The sequence below is a fragment of the Macaca fascicularis genome, chromosome 11, assembly GCF_037993035.2.
Source record: "Macaca fascicularis isolate 582-1 chromosome 11, T2T-MFA8v1.1".
NCBI lineage: Eukaryota > Metazoa > Chordata > Mammalia > Primates > Cercopithecidae > Macaca > Macaca fascicularis.
This window is the reverse complement of record NC_088385.1, coordinates 121,412,169-121,431,136: the sequence shown is the minus strand read 5'-3', so window position 1 is coordinate 121,431,136 and position 18,968 is coordinate 121,412,169. Positions and strand designations below refer to the sequence as shown.

At 42.1% G+C, this 18,968-nt stretch overlaps 1 long non-coding RNA gene across 2 annotated transcripts in view; it reads left to right on the top strand.

The window, feature by feature from the left end:
* Window positions 1–473: 473 nt before the first annotated feature.
* The window catches only part of LOC123567589 (uncharacterized), a 30,426-nt gene continuing 11,931 nt past the window's right edge, over window positions 474–18,968 (top strand). For both annotated transcript variants that reach the window (XR_010579603.2, XR_010579602.1), the window contains exons 1-2: window positions 474–585; window positions 9,947–10,064. This is a non-coding gene — a long non-coding RNA (uncharacterized lncRNA). The remainder of the gene's footprint in view (window positions 586–9,946; window positions 10,065–18,968) is intronic.

The following is an 18,968-nucleotide window of genomic DNA, read 5'->3' as shown; positions in this document are numbered from 1 at the left end:
AGGGAGATAGTTTTGAACTCATCCCTCTTCCCCAGCTCCCTCCTGCAGGAGCCTCAGGTCCTGGAGTCCAGAAGGAAAAGGACTGGGGGACACCGCCCCGAGTGTGAGGAGGTGCTCTCGCTGGAACCCGGTGCAGGTGGAGCTTCAGGAGCACCCAGGATTTCCTGCTTCGAGTCCGGGGTCGCAAAGGAGACCCCCAGCTAATCAGCCTCGCCTGCCGGATCTTGCCTTCTCCAGAAGGTGAAGAAGGCATAAATTTTTAAATTCCCCTCCCCTCCCCGCCAAAATGGATTGAGATTACTCCAGGCAAAACCGTTTCTTCAAAAATTAAAATTGGGAACGTTTCCATTCCAAGTCAAATGGCTGAGCAGAGAATATTGCAAAAACTTTCCCAAGTTGCGCAAAAAACGGTTCCATTCCCGGCTCCCGCCAAGCCTCCTGAAATTGACTGCAAGCGTCTGCCTGTCCCTAAAGGGCATTTTTCCAGGCAGACGGACCATAGTTCTCATTAGATTTTCAAAGAGCTGCGAGGAGCCCAACACTGCCACCACCAAAAGGGTGAAAAGGTTAAGGACCCTTACAAAGGTACGCAGCGCCGCGATTACACTTCGAAGAAAACCTCTGCCTGCCTACCCGCCTTATTTTTTTTTAAATCTCCCTCCCCTTCCTCCTCCTCCTCCTCCTCCTCCTCCTCCTCCTCACCCCACCCCCTTTTTCCTTTTGCAACTTTTCTTTGACATTTCAAAGCCTCTCTCCTGGTTTCGATTTGAAGCTCCCGGATAAAATCGATCAATTTCAGAAAAAAAAAAAAAAAAAAAAAAAAAAAATAGGGAAGGATTCCGGTTCTGGAATTCGAAGTCCTCCCCCTTCCGCGAGGGCGGAGCTGGAGCCAGAGGCAGGCAGGCATCAAAACTTTGCTTGGGCAGGCACCTCATTCCCCCCCTACTTCCCTCTTCCCCAGACATTTTTCCCCCCCGAAAAAGAGCGGGATCAAAGAAAAAGGTTTAACGTTTTCGGCAAGCGAGCACCAGGCGCCCTGCGCACTTAGGGTCGGGGAAGCGGGATGTTGAACCTGCCCCGCCCATTTGGCGGCGGGAAGCCTCCACATCTGTTTACTACCTGAATCTGCGACCTCAGGTATTTCAGGAAGCCGGTCCGGCGACCCTAAAAGACTGCGAGGTGGCCAAAGTCATAAACTGGAAGACAGAAAGCGACTCTTGGATCTGAGACCTAATTCCTGTTTTATTGATTAAGGAGGGCAGGCTGGATGCAGTTAGAAACAAGATGAAAACTTGAAAGACCCCGCACAAGTCCTCTTCCGCTGGCCTTCGCCTTCCAAACAGCTTCTGTGCCGCTCACCCCAGCTCACCCCTCTGGGGAAGGGGACGCCCAGGGAGGGGAGGTGGAAATTTGCAAATGCGGCCCTTACAGGAAATTTAAAAGGAATAAAGGCTAAGGGGGCAGAATTAAATCTCGTTTTATTTAGTAACAGTGTGGGCTGCGGGTAAGAGGGCGCTATCCTGGTTGTTGATTTTTTTCTTGATGTAAAATTTTTACATTTTGTTCCTCATGGGATTCTTTTTGCATTCATTTTTGGCTTTTTAAATATACTGCATTAAAATATTATTTGTCTTGATTACCGAGATATTTTCACCATCTTATTGGCCCATGCAAAGCCTCATTCTGGTCCCTGCCCTCTTAGCCGGGCAGCTGAAAGGGGTCCTCAAAGTCCAAGTCTTGGCTGGGAGACATTTGGGAATTTGAGTATCGCTGAGAGGAACAGGCATTTAGGAAATGAAGAGAAGGAGACAGAGGAGATTTTAAGGGTGCTGAGCTTGTTTCCTGATTGGAAGCCCCGGGTCAGATCAAGGCAAGAGAGAAATCTCATTTTCCTCCCCTAAGATATGACTCCATTCACTGTGACATTTCTGGCTGTGATTGAGAGCAGGGAGGCTCGGCCATCTGACGTGAGGTCAGGGGCCTGGATTTTGTTCCTGGGAGCCCAAATCAAACTTACTGTGTGGCCTGGGACAAGCTGTGCTGTGCTGAGACTGTAGCCTCCTTAGCGGATTTTTTTTTTTTTTTTTTTTTTTAATGGAAAAGACCAGCCAGAGACATCCAGAATATGTTAAATAAATCAGCTTTCCAAAATTCTTCTTGGTTTAAGAGTAGATTTCCCCTACAAAGCTTCTATTTGATTAAAAGACTTGTAATAATGGTTAAGCTTTAGTGAGCGTTTGCCCCAAGTCTGACACTTTTAATCTTCACAACAGACCCAGGAGGTAGAAAGTATCTTTCATTCGTATTTTACAAATGAAGAAACTGAGGCCAAGAGAGGGGAAGTCATTTGTATACAGCGGCTGAATGGCGAACTTCAGAGATCAGGCAATTTCCTCCAAAGATCCCCTTCTTACACACTACATGTCTGTGAAAATTTCACTGCATTTGCATTTAAGAACATTTGAGGACAATGAAAGTGTGAATGGATTTGGAGAGGGAAGGCCACCTGCTCTAGAAGAAGCCACCCCAGGATCTGCATTTCTCTACTGTCTGCATTCGAATTCCCCTTCAGAGCAGCTTCCTCCTTGCCCGGCTCGTATCCCGCAGAATGAACTACATCGCCATCCAAAAACAGCTGTTTTTTAGCCAGTAACAACCCAGGCATGTACTCTGTGTACCAGAGCATTTTCAATAAGCCACAGATCCTCAGGCTGAGAAAGAAGCCACTGGAGGTTCAGAGCCAGGCACGGGGGATGAGGCAGACAGAAAACATAAGACAAGAAACTGAGAAACAGGGAATGTCCTGATGCTGCCTAAAATTCCAGGAAAAAAGGCACACAGTGGTTAGAGGAATGGGTGCTGCAGCCTGAGAACGGTGGAGAGGACACAAAGCTGGTTGGTTCCCCATTTAGCCTTTGGTATCTCTAGGGTATTTGTTTTTAGAGAAGAAACATCTGTGAGGGTAAAACACTTCCTGAGTGAAGCAACTGTGTCCCACAGAAGTTGGGACACATCTGATTTTATGATGCCTTCAATGCAGAAGTAAACAAGATTAGATTTTTATAAATAATTTTTTTTGGAGACAGAGTCTCCAAATACTTTCATACAATACTTTTTCATACAATACTTTTCATACAAATACTTTTTTATTTTTTTTGAGACAGAGTCTCGCTCTGTCGCCCAGGCTGGAGTGCAGCGGTGTGATCTCAGCTCACTGCAACCTTTGCCTCCTGAGATCAAGTGATTCTCCTGTCTCAGCCTTCTGAGTAGCTAGGATTACAGGCACGCACCACCGTACCCTGCTAATTTTTGCATTTTTTAGTAAAGATGGAGTTTCACCATGTTGGCTAGAATGGTCTCAAACTCCTGACTTCAAGTGATCCACCTGCCTCGGCTTCCCAAAGTGCTGGGATTGCAGGCATGAACTACTGTGCCTGTCTATGAATACATTTTTAAATGTATTCATAAAGGTTTTTCAGATTTGGGGTTCAAAGAAACACGTCATCAGAGACCAGATTGGCAGCTGGAAATGGATGACCTGTTAAAAAATCCGAATTATCTTTCTCTGTTGTTAATGAGTATAACTTTAATTCAGAGAGTGCTTACTTATAAATGCTTTAAACACATTTCCCCTTTTGTCTTCAGGCCATAGTTCTATGTGATAGATAGATTAACAAGTCATTCCTTTTCACCTGTGAAGAAACTAAAGCCCAGCAAGGTTAAGTTGCTCACCCAAAGTCACACAGTGGTAAACAGAAAAAATAGGATTCAAACCAAGGTTTTGTGGAACCCTAGATCCATGTCCTTATCCCACTCCAGGACCAGGGGCAAAGCTCATGGAACATACTCAACATTTTGCAAGGCTGTCCAGGGAGTGTCAGAGATTCAGTGTGTCAAAGAAATGCCAGATGTGATTTCTGAAGGCAGCCCCACAAAGTTCTCTCAATCCTTTCTCCTGGCCAAGAGGCAAGAAAGGAGCTGAGAATTGCTGTCCAGGATAGCCACAGTACTCAAAAACATGGGGCAAGGGACATACATGTTGAGAAATAGACTGCCACTGACTGAGACACAGGATCCCCAAGTGAGATTTCTCAGTGATTGTCACTTGGCCCAAAGAGACAATATCATCCAGTCTGTTTGAGCCAGAGCTTAACAGAGTAGTCAGCATTTGCTGAGAACCTGTGTGCCATTTTTTTTAAACCAAAGTGCTAAATCATTTATCTTTCTAATAATCCAGTGAGGAATTGTCTGGGCAGCCATGCACAGTTGTGCAGGTCATGCACTGCACAAAAGTGATGTCATTCACATCCTTCTATCCTTGCCTTTGCACATTTATATATATAGCTGCCCCTCAGTATCCATGGGGTACTGGTTCCAGGACTCCTTGAAGATACCAAAATCTGAGAATTCTCAAGTCCCTGGTATAAAATGGCGTTGTATTTTCATATAGCCTACACATCATTTTTTATGCTTTAAATCACCTCTAGAATACTTACAATACCTAATACAATATAAATGCTACATAAATAGTTGATATATCATATTGTTTAGGAAATAATGACAGGAAGAAGAGCCTGGATATGTTCAGTATAGACACTTGTTTTGTTATTGTTGTTTTGAGTATTTTCCTTCCGCAGTTAGTTGAATCCATGGATTCAGAACCCACAGAGGACTGACTGAATTTATTACAACCATTTTCCAGAAGATGGCAGTAAGGTGTCTTGTTTTAATGACAGTATATTATGACAAAATTCCAACGTGGAAGTAAGGTGACTTGAGGGAAGGATGCCTTTTTCTAATTGCATAAAGACACAGTGTGGGTAGTGACCCTGGCTACGATCATTTTTCGCATTCGCAGCTGGGCACACTGAGGTTAAAAGTGGAGTGCCTGACTCAGATTCACAGAACTGGTTAGATGGTAAGTCAGCCCTCAAACAAGCCCATAGTCTGGGCTTCCACCCACTATATTGGGGCTCCTAGGAGGTTGAGAAACAATTTGGAATCACCCAGATCTGGGTTTGACCCCTACCTCTCCTGTTTAAGGCTGTTGTAAAAAGTGATTCATACCCTCTGAGCCTTGGTCTCTGCATCTGTAAAATGGGTACAATAATAATTCCTCCCACAAGCCTAAAATTTATATGGAACCACAAAGACCTTGAATAGGCAAAGCAAGCCTAAGTAAAAGAAGCAAAACTGGAGGCATTATACTACCTGACTTTAAAATATACTACGAAGCTATAGTAACCAAATCAACATGGTAGTGACATAAAAACAGACATATAGACTAATGGAACAAGATAGAGAACACAGATATGAATCCACACATTTATAGCCAACTTGTTGTCAACAAAGCTGCCAATAACATACAATGGGGGCAAGGATAGCCTCTTCAATAAATGGTGCTGGAAAACCTGGATAAACATATGTAGAAAGAAGAAACTAGAGCCCCATCTCACCATATACAAACATCAAATCAAAATTATTAACAACTTAAACATAAGACCTGAGACTTTTAAACTACTAGGAGAAAACACTGGGGAAATGCTCCAGGACGTTTGTCTGGGCAAAGATTTTTTTTGTGTAAGACCTCACAGCACAGGCAACCAAGGCAAGAATAGACAAATGGGATTACATCAAGCTGAAAGGCATCTAAACAGCAAGGTAAACAATCAACAAACTGAAGAGACACTCCACAGAATGGGAGAGAATATTTGCAACCTACGTGTGACAAGGAATTAATAACCAGAGTATCCTGTAGGAGTTGTATTTTTAAAAAAAATAACCAGAATACATAGAAGTTCAAACAACTCAGTAGAAAAAGGGGAAGGAAGGAAGGAAGGAAGGAAGGGAGGGAGGAAGGAAGGAAGGGAGGGAGGGAGGGAGGGAGGGAGGGAGGGAGGGAGGGAGGAAGGAGGGAAGGAAGGAAGGGAGGGAGGGAGGGAGGGAGGGAGGAAGGAAGGAAAGAGAGAGAAAGGGGAGAAAAAGAAAAAAACAGGTATATGAAAAAGTATTCAATAACTCTAATCATCAGAGAAATGCCAGTCAAAACCACAGTGAGATATCATCTCACCCCACATAAAATGGCTTTTATCAAAAAGACAAGGATGAACAGATGTTAAGGAGAAAAGTGAACCCTTATGCACTGTTGGTAGGAATGTAAATTTGTACAGCCACTATGGAAAGCAGTATAGAGACTATTCAGAAAACTAAAAATAGGCCAGACATGGCAGCTCATGCCTGTAATTCCAGCATTTTGGGAGGCCAAGGTGGGTGGATGGCCTGAGGTCAGGAGTTCAAGACCAGCTTGGCCAACATGGCGAATCCCCATCTCTATTGAAAATACAAAAATCAGCCAGATATGGGCCTGGCGTGGTGGCTCACACCTGTAATCCCAGCACTTTGGGAGGTCGAGGCGGGTGGATCACAAGGTCAGGAGATCGAGACCATCCTGGCTAACATGGTGAAACCCTGTCTCTACTAAAAATACAAAAAAAAAATTAGCTAGGCGTGGTAGCAGGTGCCTATAGTCCCAGGTACTCAGGAGGCTGAGGCAGGAGAATGGCTTGAACCCGGGAGGTGGAGGTTGCAGTGAACCAAGATCGCGCCACTGCACTCCAGCCTGGGCGACACAGTGAGACTCTGTCTCAAAAAAAAAAAAAAAAAAAAAAAAAATTAGCCAGATATGGTGGCGGTTGCCTGCAATCCCAGCTATTCGGGAGGCTGAGGCAGGAGAATGGTGTGAACCCAGGAGGCGGAGGTTGCAGTGAGCTGAGATTGTGCCACTGCACCCCAGCCTGGGCGACAGAGCAAGATTCCATCTCAAAAAAAAAAAAAAAAAAAAAAAAGAAGTGTATATATATATCTCACATTTAAATATATATATACACATACAATGGAATATTATTCAGACATAAAAAGAATGAAATTCTGTCATTTGCAGCGACGTCAATGGACTGGAGGTCAATCTATTGACTGAAGTAAGTCAAGAACAGAAGGACACATGTGTCACGTGTTCTCACTCACATGTGGGAGCTAAAAAAGTGGATCTCATGAAGATAGAAAGTAGATCTGTGGTTACCAGAGGCTGGGAAGGGTGATGGGGAGAAGAGGTAAGGAGAGGTTGATTAATGGTAGAAATATACAATTTGATAGGAGAAATAAGATCTAGTATTTGATAGATCAGTAGGATGACTATAGGTCACAATAATTTACTGTATATTTCAAAATAGCTAGAGGAGAACAATTTGAATGTTCATAGCGTAAAGAGAAGATGAATGGTTAAGGTGATGGATAGCCCAGTTACACTGATTTGAGCTTTACAAGTTATATGAATGCATTAAATTATCACATGTATCCTGAGTAATATGTACATCATCTATTATGTATCAATTTATAAAAGTTTAAAAATAGTCCCGACTGCAGCAAAAAAGAGATAATATAAGCAAAGTGTTTCGTTCAACACCTGGCATGTAAACATTGGCTAGCGTTATTATGAATTGTGTCTGATTTGTACATGGTCGAATCTTTGACTTTCATGTGTCTTACATGGAAGGAATCCAGACCAAACCCTACCTCCCAGCACACAGGATTGGGAATGTTAACAGGCTTTCTAGTCATCATGGTTCCTGGAAGGGTCTCTTGTTGGGGACATTCTGTCATTTCTATTTTCAGTCCTATTTTTCTTCAGTTTGCAGCTGGATACGGAGGAATTATTGGGAGGGGGGAGCTAGATGAATTGTCCAGCTGTGGCTGCCCTGCGTTCTCTCAGAGACAGAGAGAGAAAGGGGGAAAGAAAGACAAAGAAAAGGTGGTAGAGGGAGATTGTCAATCCAGAAATATTCACGAAGCCCTAAATTTATTTTGCAAATGATGACTTTAATAATTCAAACCCAGCAAATGGCTGGGAAAGCCAAAGTACCACCTCATTCAGCACCTTAGTGACATTCAGAACTAAGAAACCTGTCCTCTCATTGCAGCCTGATGATGTCACCAGATGCTGACGATGGAATTTCCACAACCTCCCCCACAACAACAAAATTAAGTTATTAAGACCGCTGGGGAACTTACAATGCTTAACGTTTATTATATAATTGTTATGATTATTACCACTCTAATTTATTTCCCTACTTAAAAATGTTCTGGCAACTGTAACTCATTTTGGGCTGATCCTCGCAAACCAGGAGACCTCGGATTATTTAGAGAGAGAGAGAGAGAGAGCGTTCAGCCAGGTGCGTGAGTCTCATATTTCCTCAAAATTGCTGCAGGGCCTCACGCAATATAGAAATAAGCAAAAAACAGTGTGTGCATTATATCAATATTATGATAATGTGCACCGAATGCAGATCCTAAGTGATTAATTCAGTCATTTTCCAAGTTTATCCCTGGAGGTTTAGATCCTAAAGAGGCCATGAATGAACACAAGCACACACATAATCCCATCTTCCTAGGGCTCTGTGGAAAAACACTTTAATGCAAAATGAGGAATGAGAAATTAGGTATATATAGTAGGAAAAGCAGCTTTTTAATTGTAGGCTTAGTCTTGTCTCTAACCTGTGGGCAAAGCGGGGGGACTCATGAGCTATAAAGGAAATAAAAGTGGCTGAATCATATCATTATGTGGTATTTCACCAGTATGTTAATATTATAGAAATGAAAAGCTCTTCTATGGAGAAGTTTGCATCTGAGGTTAAACTGAGTATTTGATCTGAAGGGCCTGTGAGTAGAAAAAGAAATTGGACTCCTGCATGGACAGTTAAAATGCCAGTGGATTTATATTAATTGAGCCATTGAATGTTTTATGTTCAGCAAATGTGCTACCCTGTTATAATGATGATATTAATATTAAGGAGAGTTTATTGAGTATGAGTATGCTCCATTGTGCTAAGACAGTAATTCTCAGTGGCAAAGGAGGTGATTGTGTCCCCCCTTCCCTCCCCCAGGGGACATTTGACAATGTCTGGAGACATCTTAGGCTGTCACAGCTGGCGGGGGTGCTGCTGGCCTCCAGTCAATGAAGGTCAGGGATGCTGCTACGTATCCTTCAATGCACAGGACAGTCCCCACATCACAGAGTATCCGGCCCCAAATGTCCGTGTGCCAACAGGGAGAAACCAGTGCTAAGGCTTTGCATGCATCAACTCATGTAATATTTACCACAATTTTTCAAACTAGATATTACTAGTTCCCCCATTTTACAAATGAGGTAATGGGGCTTGGAGAAGTTAGAAGGACTGTCCAAGGTCACTCAAGGACTATTGGAGGCATTGAGAAAAAGACTCCCCTCTTGTCTCAGTTCACAGCTGGAAACAAGGCAGAGAAATGCTCTCAGATAATCCCTGTGGCTCCCATCTCATGCTCCCATGCAATCTCAGGTGTGTGGCCCGTGGAAGCTTCCACCTCCAGCCACCTACCAAATCACCTCTGTGTAGACAGAACGTACTCCAAGCCTGGTAGACAGGTACACAATACTATCTGCCCTGAGCAAATTCTGAAACAATATAAACCAATCTATCAATGCTTATCTCTAGGGTCAGATTCGGGAGACTTCATTTTTCACCTTAATCATACATTGAGTGCGTAACAATTTCATGATCAGAACAAAATGGTGATTTTAAAAATATATGGAAAGCTTATGTAGTAATGGGGGAAATAATCGCAGCAAGGGAAACAAGATAAACAGGTGCATCTTCTGTGGCTACTCTTGGTTTTACAAGAAGGTAAACCATAGTGTCAGGATGTCCACCTTGATGGAGGAAACCTGGAAGCCAGGAGCTGTCACTTTCTTACGAGGTAGGAAATGAATGCTTTCTTTTTTATACTTTGTCTATTAAATGGACTTACAGTATACTAATATATTTTTTATTATTTTTCATAAATTATGTTTACAATAATAATACAAAGTACTTCTGGACTAATTTTATTTATTTATTTATTTATTTTGAGACAGAGTCTCCCTCTGTCACCTAGGCTGGAGTAGAGTAGCACGATCTTGGTTCACTGCAACCTCTGTCTCCTGGATTCAAGCGATTCTTGTGCCTCATCCTCCCGAGTAGCTGGGATTACAGGTATGTGCCACCACATCCAGCTAATTTTTGTGTTTTTGGTAGAGACAGGTTTCAGCATGTTGGACAGGCTGGTCTCTAATTCCCGACCTCACGTGATCCACGTGCCTCAGCCTCCCAAAGTGCTGGGATTACAGATATGAACCACCGTGCCTGGCCCAACCTCTGGATTAATTTTAAAAACTTATTTATTTATTTATTTAGAGGCAAGGTCTTGCTCTGTCACCCAGGCTGGAATGTACTGGCATGATCATAGCTCACTGCAGCTCAAACACCTAGGCTCAAGAGATCCTCCCAACTCAACCTCCCAAGAAGTTTGGACTACAGGTGTGAGCCACTGTGCCCAGGTTAATTGGGATTTTTTTTATGCAAAAGAATGTAAACCTTTAATGTATATTTTTCTGAGACATCTTTCCATAGTTTTCTATAGATTCTCAAAGAGGTACAAGAGAGTCCAAAAATGATAATTGCAACTAACATGCATTAAGCACTTAGTTTCAAGAATCATGCTAAGCATTCCACATACATCATCTCACTTACTATCCCAATAACTGTATGAGGTCAATAATATTTTTAACCTTATTTTACAGATAAAAGACAGACAGACTCAGAGAGGTTAAGACACTTGTCTAAAGACCCACAGCAACAGAGCCAAAATTTGAACCCAGACGCGTCTAGCTTTTAACAGAACTTTAATCGTCCACCTCATAAAAAAAGTTAAGAAGCACAGGATTCAGTTATTCTTTAGGGACCTTCCAAGTGTGCCATTTTATTATTTTCCAAGAGAGTTTCAGGAACATGTGAAACAGAACCTTATGCGTCTAAAAGAATTCTTCCAGCTAAGAGCTAGGGGACAGCAGGTACACGCACAGTGAGAAAAAGACTCAGCTCTCTGTTCACTGCTGGAAACAAGGCAGAGAAATACTCCCAGATAATCCATGAGGCTCCCATCTGGGGGTGGGGGTGGGAGAAGGTGACTTTCATCAAGTTAGAAGGGGGTGAAAGTGAGAACTTGAAGAGTGCATGGTGGAGACAAGCATTTGGAATGGTCATGATGGTTTTAAAGCTGTTTTAAAAACACTAACAAAACTGAAGGCAGGCTGGGAGTGTGGACCCGTCAATCAAGGCAAGGACTGCAAATAGTGTGTTCCCCTTTGGCGAGACTCCTAATTAACCACAAGCCATCACATCCTACATTTGAGATGTGCCTGCCTTATGGCTCATTGGAGGGTGGAAGAGTATGTTAAATATGTCCATGCGGTGAGAGTAGATGGTGGAGAAACCCACAGTGGGTTATTACCTGGAAAACGGTGGCTGGTTTTGGTCGCCCAAGGTCAGGGTGAAAGAAATAAGGCAACTTGGATTAGATACGGTGCCAGGACCAGGGTAAGGAGAACGAGGCACTCTGCTTCTAATGCAGAATTTAAGGGAGCACTGAAAACTTCAGTAATCAAAATAAATAGTATCTTAATTGAACTTTTTTTTTTTTTTTTGAGACAGGGTCTTGCTCTGTCACCCAGGCTGGAGTGCAGTGATATGATCATGGGTCACTGCAACATCTGCCACCTGGGCTCAAGCAATTCTCCCACCTCAGCTTCCTGGATAGCTGGGAATAGAGTTGCGAGCCACCATGCCTGGCTAATGTTTTGTGTTTTAGTAGAGATAGGGTTTTGCCATGTTGCCTAGGCTAATCTCAAACTCCTGGGCTCAAGCGATCTGCCCACCTAGGCCACCTGGGATTACAGGTGTGAGCCATTGCACCTGGCTCAACATTTTTAAAACTACAAAATTCATGCACAATACTCTGTGATTTTAAATATCATTTATATTTTAAATGTTAAATGAAAACAAGGTCTTATAGGTCCAGGTAGAGTGAATAAGATGAAGGCAGGATCAGATCCTGGTTTTATTTAAAATTATTGCTGAACAATTTTAAAAGAAGTCCCAGCCATTGTGTTATTTCACCCCTACAACAGTTCAGTGGGCATCTCTAAATAACATAAGCAGTCTTTTGCAAAACCTCAATGCAATATCACATGAACAACCTTAACTTATTATCATCTAATGTTGAGTTTAGAATCAAATTCTCCTGATGGTCGAAGACAGGCTTTTGTGATCGATTTGTTCTAATTGAGGCCTGAAGTGCACACAGTCACATTTGGTTGAGATACCTCTTAGTTATCTTTCATCTGGAGCAACGCTCCTTACACCACTGCCTTGTTGCAAAAACAAAGTCGTACATAATGCTGTGTGTTCTGAATTTGTCTGTTCGCTTCTTATGATGCCATTAAGTTTTATTTATTTTCTCCATTGATTTCCTGTTTTCAGTTTAATTGATTTCTCTACTGCTTTTTTTCAATAGAGACAGCATCTTGCTATGTTGTTCAGACTGGTCTTGAACTCTTGGCCTCAAGCAATCCTCCTGTTTCAGCCTCTTAACGTGCTGGGATTACAGGCACGAGCCACCACCCAACCAGCCTGTCCTTCACTTTTTATTACTTCTCTTCTTCTGCTTAATTTGAACGTGTTTTCTCTTCTTTTCCTAGTTTCTTAAGCTTCCACCTTAGATCATTCATTTTAGATATTTCTTGTTTCATATCTGCATTCAATGCTACAAATTCCCCCTTAATCACAGCTTTTGCTGCATCCCACACATTTTGATAAGTTGTATTTTTATTTTCATTTAGTTGAAATATTTTTAACTTTCTCTTAAAATTTCTTCTTTGATCCATGTATGATTTAGAAGCATGTTGCTTAATCTCTAAGTATTTTGGAATTTTCCAGATATCTTTCTTTTATTGATTTCCAGTTTAATTATCTTGTGGTCTGAGAGCATATATTCTATGGTTTCTCTTCTCTCAAATGCGTTAAGATGCGTTCATTGCCCAGAATGTGATCTAGCTTGGTGAATGCTCCATGTGACCTTGAGAAAAAATGAGTATTCTGTTATTGTTGGGTGAAGTGGTCCATAGATATCAATTGCATCCAGTTGATGGAGGGTGGTGTTAAGTTCAACATGGCCTTACTAACTTTCTGCCTGCTGGATCTGTTCATTACTGAGAGAGGACTGTTAAAGTCTCTAACTGTAATAGTGGCTTTTTCCATTTCTCCTTATGTTATACCAGCCTTGCATATTTTGACTTTCTGTTGTTAGATGTATGCACCTTAAGGACTATAAGTCTTTGAGAATTAACCTCTTTGTCATTATGTGAGGTCCTGGTGGTGTCATTTAACATATCCCCCAAACCCCTGTATTTCTAGTAAATAGCAGTGAGCTCTAGAAATCTGTGGTGGACATTGTCTGGGTCCCATGCCTGTCCTCTTGACTTTACCACTTTAGCGCACACCAGCCCACTGTTAACTAGCAGTGCTTTCATCTCTTTGCCTGAAGGCTTTCTTGGCTACCAGGGTCCACTGGCCAAAGTGCTAGGGATTCAACCATCCCTTATCAGGAACAGTCCTTAATCAATGACTTATAGGAATTGCTAACCAAATACTCCAGCTGCTCCATCCCTTGGGTGGGATGATGCTGAGTGGCATAAGTTTATGCTGGCTGCCAGACTGCCCAGGCTGGGTTAAGCTCTAATCACCCACAGTGCTAGGTTGCCTGACAACTCACCCTCTACTGACTGCCTTTCCTTCCCTGCCTCACTTCCTCACTTCCCTGTCAGCACTTTCTGAAAATACCTCTGAAATACATTACATGTACTTGAATTCTCATCTTAAGACTGCTTCAAGTCTGGGCAAATAGTGAGACCCCGTTTCTACCAAAACAAAACAAAACAAAAGCTGGGTATGGTGGCACACACCTGTAGTCTCAGCTACTTGGGAGGCTGAGGTGGGAGTGAGGTGGGAGGATCACTTGATCCAAAAGGTGGAGGCTGTAGTGAGCCATGTTCCTGCCCCTGCACTCCAGCCTGGGTGACAGCAAGACCCTGTCTCAAAACAACAACAACAACAAATAAACTAAAAACAAACAAACAAACAAACAAAACTTGACTGCTTCGGAGGGATCTCAAACTAAAACAAGGGTTGAATCGATTCAGATAAAACATTTCCCTAAGAATATTTCATAAGGGCCTTACAATGTCCAATTGTTCCCACTTTGAGCTGAATGCTAAAATTGATCAGGGGGGTTGACTGATGACAGGCTGATCCCTCTATTGTACATTTCTTCATCAGCCTTTTATCTAACGATTTCATCTGCAGATGATCGCTGCCTGCGTCTGCCTCATTTACTTTTAATATGTTAAGTGTCAGAGAGAAAGAGAAAGCTAATAATATTATCTGAGCCCTTTGGTCAAGCCATACCTGAAGCCATACTGTTTCTGGACTTCCCAGTTTCAAGAGCAATCAGTTTCTGTTATGGCTAAGCTGACTGGAGTTCAGTTTCTATCCCTTGCAACCACATGAGTCATTGATCAATACAAAAGTCATGAAATATTGCTGTGTGTTCCAGAAGAGGAGATTCAAATGTGCTCACAAACCAACTTATCTACCAAGCTGGGCACAACTGTCTTCTGTTGGTTGATGTTCTCTGTCCTAAGTGGCTTCACTATTGTCACAGTGATAGGCGACCCTGTGAAGGTGCCCAGTGCCAAAGTAGCCTTCTTTCCTCCTTCCCAAGGTCACATGGTGGGTAGGCAGATGTAGAGAGAATGATCCCTTCCCCAACTCCATGCTACACCTTGGGGCCACCAGCAATGGTGATGACTCCAGAGTAAATCACTTTGCTAAAGTAGACCTTTCATTGCTTCCCATCCCTCCCCATCCTCTCCAAGCAACTCTCAAACACACATCTATCTTCTCAAAAACACCCCTCCCTCGAGGACAGTGAGATAGCTCAAGCACGGACCAACTTTCCTTGTAATAAAAACACACCTCTGTTAGCACAGAGGTTAGCAATCCTCAAAACACACCTCCAGCTCACTCACACTCATAATTTCTCACACTTTTTGGTGATCTCCCCAGAGCCCAGAGTTGAATTAAAATCTTCATTTTTGTTTCCTATTTTAAAAATGTATTTGTTACTTCTCCGCAGAGTTCACAGAGAAAAAAGGGATCTTCTTATTTTAATTGACAAATAAAAATTGTATGTATTTATCATGTACAACATGTTTTGAAATATGTATCCAGCATGCCAGGCATGGTGGCTCACACCTATAATCCCAGCACTTTGAGAGGCTGAGAAGAGAGGATCACTTGAGCCCAGAAGTTCAAGACCAGCCTGGGCAACATAGTGAGACCTCCAGCTCTAACAAAAACAACAACAACAAAAAGTGGGGGTTTTGTTGTTGTTGTTGTTGTTGTTGTTTAATTAGCCTGTGTGGGTTTAGAGACTACTGGGTTTTACCAATATATGATTGGGCAGGAACTAGCCATTTTATTAGAGTAATTCTAAATGTCTTTTCAATTTTATTTCTATTTTGAGATCAAGTCTCACTCCATCACTCAGGTCTTGTGCACTTGTAATCCCAGCTACTCGAGAGGCTGAGGTAGGAGGATCACTTGAGCCTGAGAGGTCAAGGCTGCAGTGAGCTGTGATCGCACCATGGCACTCCAGAGCTGGGCAACAGAGTGAGACCTTGTGTCAAACAACAACAACAATAACAACAACAACAACAACAAAACAAAAATAAGTATACATTTTGGAATGGCTAAATCAAGCTAATTAACACATGCATTACATCATAGACTTATCATTTGTTTGTGGTGAGAACACTGAAAATCTACTCTCTTAGCAGTTTCCAAGAGTACACTGCATTGTTATTAACTGTAATCATCATGTTACACATTAGATCTTGAAGATTTTCCTCCTGTCTTCCTGATATTTTGTATCCTTTGACCAACATCTTCCACACAGGCCCCAGAGTCTCTGTTTCTTAAAATAGAATACAGTTTATGATTTTTAAGAGTTTTTCTCATGGGCTTTTAAAAAATTGTCATTCTTAGACAAAATTTATTTTTTCAATAATTTTACTTTAAAAATTATCAAAATAAAAATGCAGTTGAGATAGCACAGTTAGGAAAATAGAAACATAAATTAACAGCTTTTACTTATAAAGCAATTAATAAATCTACAAGAAAAATACAAACATTTAAACATAATATGAATAGATATATGCATTTGTAATGTTTAAACACTCTATATTCTTCCATTCACCACTCCGCTTCTAAAATTCTATTCTTAAGAAATAATCATGGCTGTGTCCAAACATTTCCTTATGCTCTGTCGCCTCGACTGGAGTGCAGTGGTGCGATCTCAGCTCACTGCAACCTCTGCCTCCCAGGTTCGAGCGATTCTCATGCCTCAGCCTCCTAAGTAGCTGGGATTAGAGGTGCCCACCACCACACCTGGCTAATTTTTGTATTTTTAATAGAGATGGGGTTTCGCCATATTGGCCTGACTGGTCTCGAACTCCTGACCTCAGGTGACCTGCCCACCTCGGCCTCTCAAAGTGCTTGGATTACAGGCATGAGCCACCGCGCCCGGACACATGGGCTGTTTTCAAAATACTCAACCACAGATACAGCAGGGACATTAACGACTCCAAAAAGATTGCTGGCCATAATAACAGACACAATAGAATTGGTGGATGCCAGCTGAATACTCGGTCCTGGTTTTCCCCTCTTCTGTTTGGTACTTTTGAATCCTCAAATTGAGTCTGAGGTACCTGCTTACATATGTGAAGCACCTGGAGCGTTTTCAAATGATTTTTAGTTTTTCCACTCTCCTTCTAAGGCAAGCAGAGATTGGTGAGTTATCTCCTCATCATTTCTACTCGGTACAGATGCCACATCCACTTTATTCAATCAGCCTTGGACACTGTACACACAAGAAAGCTGACATTGGTTCTGATTAAACAAAGCCTGAGGAGCTCGTCCAAGTCTCCTCTCTCCTCTATCCGCTGTGAGCTGAATATACGTGAGCTTCTGTTTATGGAGGAAGATTAAATATAACAAAGGAGAAGAGGAGACTTTGGTAGGTTTTAAGACTTCAATTTCAAACCAGTTGGGAGCAGTTGGTGAGACACACCAACTTCAAAGAAAATGTTGCCTCCAAGCTGATGATGAACCAGGTGTGTGGAGGGGAGGCACCTGGGGTCCTGATGTGCCGTAGAGGACCCCAGATTCTGGGAAGCCCCAGGATGATGGTGGTAATACATTGTGCTGCTCTGAGACCTTGCATCTAGTGATCTCTGGAGCAGTCCACATTGAATATCTGTCATTCAGTGTAGCCACTTTCATCAATGATCTTAGCTAGATCTGAATAACTTGCTGCAGCTTCTCCAACAGGACTTGCTGCTTCACCTTGCATTTTTACATTATGGAGACTGCTTCTTAAACCTCATGAACCAAGAGCTGCCAGCTGCCAACTCTGGTTCTGCAGCTTTCTCACCTCTCTCAGCCTTCACAGGATCATAGTTAGGGCTTTGCTCTGGATTAGGCTCTGGCTTAAGGGAATGCTGCAGCTGGTTTGGACTTCTATCCAGACCACTCACACTTTCTCCATATCAGGAATAAGCCTATTTCACCTTCTTATCATTCATTTGTTCACTGGAGTAGCATTTTACATTTCCTTCAGGAAAATTTCCTTTGCGTTCACAGTGTGGCTGACTTTGGCGCAAGAGGCCTAGTTTTCTGCCTATCTCTGCTTTTCACATGCCTTCCTCATTAAGCTTAATCATTTCTAGCCTTTGATTTAAAGCAAGAGAAATGTGATTCTCCTTTTCATTTGTACACTGAGGGGCCTTTGTAGTGTTATTAATTGGCCTAATTTCAATACTGTTGTGTCTCAGTTGTGTCTACAGCTCCCACAGATAGTGATTTCTCTGATGGATTTAGGCCAAGTATATTGAAAATTTTATGGAAAAGATTCACTATTCTAGATACCATTAAGAACATTCATGATTTATAGGAGAAAGTTAAAATGTAAACATTAATAGGAGTTTGGAAGAAATGGATTTCAACTCTTTTGGATGACTTTGAGAGATTCAGGATTTCAGAGGAGGCAGTCACTGCACATGTTGTAGAAACAGCAAGAGAAACAGAGTTAGAAGTGGAGCCTGAGGATGAGGCTGAATTGCTGTAACCTCATGATAAAACACGAATGGAGGACGAGTTGTTTCTTATGAATGAGCAAAGAAGGTGGTTTCTTGAGATGGAATATACTCCTGGGGAAGATGCTGTGAGCATTGCTAAAATTACAACAAAGGATTTAGAATATTACATAAACTTAGTTGATAAATTAGCAACAGGATTTCAGTGGACTGATTCCAATTTTGAAAGTTCTACTATGGGTAAAATGCTTGCAACACCATACTACAGAAAAATCTTTTGTGAAAAAAGAGAGTCAACTGGGCACGGTGGCTCATGCCTGTAATCCCAGCACTTTGGGAGGCTGAGGTGGGGAGATCACAAGATCAGGAGATCAAGACCCATCCTGGCTAACATGATGAAACCCCGTCTCTACTAAATATACAAAAAAATAATAATAATAATAATTAGCCGGGCATGGTGGTGGGCGCCTGTAGTCCCAGCTAATCCAGAGGCTGAGGCAGGAGAATGGCATGCTTGCGGTGAGCCAAGATCGTGCCACTGCACTCCAGGATGGGTGACAGAGCGAGATTCCATCTTTAAAAAAAAAAAAAAAAAAAAAAAAGAGTCAACCAATGCACTAATCTTTATTATTGTCTTATTTTAAAAAATTGTCACACCAACCTTCAGCACTGCAACCCTGATCAGCCAGCAGCCATCAACATCAAGGCAGGACCCTCCACCAGCCAAAAGATTACAACCTGCTGAAGGTTGAGGTGATTGTTGGTGTTTTTTAACAATAACATATTTTTAAGGTATGCACATTGGTTTTTGTAGACATAATGCTATTGCACACTTAATAGACTATAT